This window comes from Vulpes lagopus, chromosome 24, assembly GCF_018345385.1.
Source record: "Vulpes lagopus strain Blue_001 chromosome 24, ASM1834538v1, whole genome shotgun sequence".
Lineage (NCBI taxonomy): Eukaryota > Metazoa > Chordata > Mammalia > Carnivora > Canidae > Vulpes > Vulpes lagopus.
In genome coordinates this window covers 54298311-54303927 of record NC_054847.1, presented here as the reverse complement: position 1 = coordinate 54303927, position 5617 = coordinate 54298311, and positions in this window count along the sequence as shown.

Sequence of the window (5617 nt, the reverse complement as noted above, 5' to 3'; positions counted from 1 at the left end):
TTTAAGCAAATGGATTTAAAAGTCCTGGTCGTATCATTGTGGTGATGGGCTTTCTAAACCAAATCATCTCTCAAGGTGAAGTCCAGCCCTGTTCTGTTTAAGAATGCAAACATTTAGGTGATGATAACCCTTTTAAGATATTTTTTAAAGTGATTTTCATGCTTGTTACGGGGGTCACGTTCCACATTGTAATCCCCGTGAATCCTCCTGTCTGTCCCACTGTCGGATATTGCAGGTTAGAGGAGCCAGCCGCTCCGGGATCACACAGCTAGTGACGGTGGGGTTCAGCCTTAGACTCGAAGCCGCCCTTGCCAGTCTACTGCCCTAACCCAGGTCGGTAACCGTGAACTAAAAGTTCTAGAGACATACGTGGGAAAGTCTCCTTAGACGACTAGCCTGTCAATGCTATGTTTGTACCATTTACCAACATTAACTGAGTGAAAACATTACTGGTAAAAGATGAGTGATTAGATTCTTTCTCCAAAGAGTTCGCTTGAAAAAGTACTTAGAATTTAGTTGAAAATGTAGTACTTACGAACTTTGAAATATCTATTTCGACAGTGTTGGTCCTGTGTGACATGGTGATACCTCTCTGAACAATAACAGTAGCTAGTGCAGTTCTCCATATGGATTAGGCATCCTGTTGGGCTTTGGGTGATTGATTTCTACCTTTATTACCTTGGGGGGGTTAGTTAACATGTCATCTTTAAAATAAAAAAAAAGGATCTTATGTATTTGATAGAGAGCAATTGTAGAGAGAGCACAAGCAGGGCAGGAGCAGAGCAGGGGGAGGGGGGAGCAGAGGGAGAAGCAGACTCCCCACTTCCCCACTCAGCAGGGAGCCAGCCCCCGCATCCCAGGATCATGACTTGAGCCTAAGACCCTTAACCAACTGAGAATCTTTCTTGAGCCTTGAAAGAAAATCTGAGTTTATCATTTTCATCATTATTTTGCTGAAACAGGACTTTTACATCATAATGTGACCTTAAGGAAGTCAATGGGACCTCATTTTACTCATGTAAATTGGTGATGGTGTCTGTTTTCCTTAAGTTAAAAAAAAAAAAAAAAGCCTTCATACAAGCTGATCATTCACACTCAACTAGAATTTAGAGAACATTTCATTTCTGACCTCATCTCTTTTTACTCTATAATGTTTTATTTTGAAATTTGAAAGTACAAAAAATTCCCATGTTTCCTCCAACCAGATTCTGTAATTATCAACATTTTACCATATTTACTTCATTGTTTCATACATGTTTTTTTCAGAACCATATGAAAATAGATTACAAACATGATGCCCTTTTACCCCTACACATGTCAGTGTACATGCCCTAAGAACATGGATAGACTCTTATATAGGAATACAATTATCAAAATCAAGAAATTAATGCTGATACAATGCTTTTATCTAATAATCAGACTTTACTTGTATTTTTGCACTCATTTTTTATTTTGCTCTCCTTTATCATACAATATAAAGGATTTCCAAAAGAGTTTTCAGATGAAGTGCAGAAAACAAAGTGGGAGACCTTAATCTAATTATATTAATAATTTCATGAAGTGTTATTGACTAATACTCCATTAAAAAGAAGATATTGCCAGAATGGTTAAAAAAGAGTGTCTTAGCCCCATGTGCTGCTCACAGAGATTTTGTTAAAAATGATCATGTCCTCAGCCTCCATTTGTTTCTGATGGAGCAGACATCATTCAGATCTTTCCTTCCTTTGATGTTTCCTTATATGTAATTTGCCTTTTTTTTTTTTTTCTCACTACTTTCACATTTTTCTCTTCTTTATTTTTGCCTTTCAGTGGTTTCATTACGATGCGTCTGGCCATAATTTTCTTCATGCTTAACCCGCTTGGTATTTTCTGAACTTTTAACATCTATAAGTTTATGTATTTCACCTACTTTGGAAAATTAGGGGTTATTATTTCTCCAAATATTCTTCTTCCCTATTCTCTCATTCTCCTGAACTCCAGTCAAATATATATATACAACTCTCTGAGGCTTTCTCCTTTTTTGTTTTGTTTTCATTTTTTTCTCTCAGATCTTGAGATTGAATAATCTATTTTCTATGTTCCCTGATTTTCTCTTCTGTGTTATCTCCAATCACTTGTTAGAAGTGGCTAGTGATTTTTTTTTTATTTCAGATATTGTACCTTTAATTCTAAAATTTCTATTCAGTTCTTTCTGTTTCTCTGATGAGATTTCCTATTTGTTTACTTATGAAGGCATATTTTCTTTTACGTCTTTGAGCAAAACTATAATAGCGGCTTTCACATTTTATCTGCTAATTCCAATATATAAATCATTTTGGAATTGTCAGTAATTTCCTCTTGATTAGGAGTCATGTTTTCCTCTTTGTTAAATGTCTAGTAATTTTGAGTTGTAGTCTAGATATTTAAGGAACGTATATATTCTGGATTCAGTTATGTTCCTCTGAAGAAGTTTTCTGTGGTTGACAAAGTATTAACAGGCAGTTATTTTGGCTGTATTCATACTCCATACTTTGTGTCTCTTGTTATGGTGGCAGCCGAAATCTCATTCAGTTCCCTCAGCCTTAACTGGGATGCTTGAATCTGCCCTACATGTGCATGGTGCAGAGGTCATCTGCCAATTTAGGCAAAGTATACAGAATTTGGTGTTTCCCTTTGTGACTACTCTTTCCAGAACCTCCCTTCCCTCACTTTGGCTAATGTAGTAACCCTGAGCTCTGCTTTCTGGTTCTTTTTTTTTTTTTTTTTTTTTAAGTTTATTTATTTATTTATCTATTTTTATCTATTTAGGAGAGAGAGCAAGCAAGAACATGAGCGGCAGGGAGGGGCAGAGGGAGAGGGAGAAGCAGGCTCCCTGCTGAGCAGGGAGCCCTCTGCAGGAGATCATGACCTGAGCTGAAGGCAGATACTTAACTTAATGAACCACCTAGGATTCCCTGTTTTCTGGTTCTCTGAGTGGAGTTTTAAATAAAGTTTTTATGACCTCTTTTATTTGCTTATAATTATTTAAAATTTGAGAGAAAGCATTGGTCATTTTTGGTGACTATCAATTTTGATGAGTAATTAATTTAACAGTGTCATTTAAAGTTCTAATTTCCTTCAAATTAACATGTTCTGCCATTACATTGAAATGCCTACCTACAAGAACAGTCAGAATGTGCTACAAACACTTAACCACCCACGCTAGAATTTTAAGTCTACATTCTCTTTGAATGCTGTTTCGGTTGAATTTTAATGTGGGAGGTGAGATTGATTTCAAACTTCACATTTTCTATCATAGTCAAAGGCATAATTTTTCTGACATCTTTTTTTCATTCTGGATAAGAAATTATACTAGCATAATGTTTTTAAATAAAATTTTTCCATGTAATGAACATTTTTTTCTGTTCAATTTATCCAAGCTAAAAAAGCTCAGAAGCATTTACTTATCATAACTGTTAAGAAATTATAGTCATTACACCTACCAGCCATTTTCTTCCACATCATGCTAGAAAAGAAAGAATGCATCACTTTTCTTTAGGAAATCTCTTGTATTTCTCTTTGTACGTCATCAATTGTTTGTGCCTTTGGGCAGCTGAGCAAAACATAGACTGTACCCAACCCAGTTTCTGCCTCCCAGAGCTTGCTTCCTAAAGAGGAAAGTTCTTTTTAATGTACTAAAGAGGAAGATTATCTTTCTTGAATGTCACAAGCTCTACAAAATAGAATGTGGATGTTAGAGTTGGCCAGTGGAAGAACAAAAATAATATGTGCAAGGATTAGGCACATATTTGGTTTAAGTTTTACTGCTTGTCATGAAAGGCATGGGTATTTAAGGCTGATAACTACATTAGATCGGACATAAATACATCATCACAGAAACAAATATTTCATCTTATATAATCAAGACCTCAAATCATTGTTTAATTCTTTAGCTATTACATAATTAATATTACAACTTAAGACAAAAAAGATTAAAAGACAAAAGCTAGATGATGTTGAATACATTTTAAGCTAGATATTTAAAATAGTATGGTATTTAAAAGTCACTTGGCCCTATCATAAAATGGCATTTGAGGTATTTTTTGAAGTGAAAGGAGCTATCAGTAGAAGTAAGAAACCATATTGAATAGCATCATCATCTTTTGTGAGCTTCCTTCTTTTCCATATCTTAGAAATTTGTTGAGTGCATATTATGGGCCAGGCACTGTGCTTAGCACCACCTCTCAGCTCAGTGTGTTCGCCAACCTGCGTGAACAGCAGCTCAGTGTGGCCCAATCTTGTGGTTGCTCAAGAGAAATCTTTTGTGTAAATCAGTCTACTAATTTCGAAATGCTGGCATCCAATTCAGAAGTATGTAGGACATTGTGAAGGCCACATGAAACAGGGTAAATGGCGCCTGGAGCTCACAGACTGCTGTTTTGTGGCCTCTGAATCCTCGTGAAGACACAAGTGCTGCCCAGCAGGATACACATGAGTGAACCATTATCAGTCAGTGGCGCCTCAGTGTGACATCCTAATGTGCTTTTCCCCAGCACTGGCTATTCCCAAGACAATTTCAACTAGGAAGAGCCTGAGAGGAAGAGCATAAAGATAGAGGTCTGTACAGGGCACAGCAGGCCTGCTAGAGGATATTCAAAAATGTAGCTACAGATTCAAAAGGAAGATTTCAGCAAGCAACATGGAACATCTACTATGTGCAGTGCACTTTGCTGGGGTGTACATACTGCAGTGTAACACTTCTGTGGGAGAGGGCTGCATTTATGCAAAGAGGTTCAGGAGGGGCTTTGCAATAACCCAGCAGAAGTTAGGATTTGGCCTTCAGGCTGTGGGAAGTGACAGTGGAAATGGAGTCAACAGGTTTAGATACTGAACTGGATTTGAAAGAGGGGAAATGTCAGAGAACAGTCAGGATTCCAATGGTCCAGGAACACTGGAGGTGAAACAGGTTTGGGAGGATGAATAAGACTTGTTTCCATTTGAGATGCGTCCAATTTCAGATAGGAACTATGCAGGAGGGTAGGGGGTCGGGTTCTTAGGAAAGGGAGCTGGGTGGGGCTGTGCTGGCAGTCGCGGGCATCTTGCTAACATAAAGACTGAGAAAAGGCTGTGAAGTGAACAAATGGAGGGAGAAGAGAGCCACATCAAGTCCTCTATGTGTCCTGGCCACTGCCGCGCTCCAGCTGCAAGTGCAGCGAGGTTCTCGCACTGTGGCCCACACCATCACAGAAGTGCTTACAATACAGCCAGTTTTTGTTCATTCACTAATGAACACCCTTTTAAGAATATAAATTGGCATCATAAACCTCTTACAATTAATTCTTGGGAACTCTACGGAATACGTCAGGTAGGTCCCACAAGATCCAAACATCACATGATTCAACATAATGTGGCAAGCATGAACCAAGCATAACAAAGTATCAAACACCTGCCAATACTCAAGAAATAGGAATTGATGTTTTCTAGCATCAGAGAGAAAGCAGGTCACTCATGGATACCTCCAGACTCACACCTCATCCAAGTCCATTGCTGTGATGAGACTCAGGGTAAAGCTGGATCACTGGCCCTATAATGCAGCCCTTTTGGATGTGGTTTTGCAAATTTTAAAACTAACGTTTCAAGAACCCAGGAAGAGATTAAA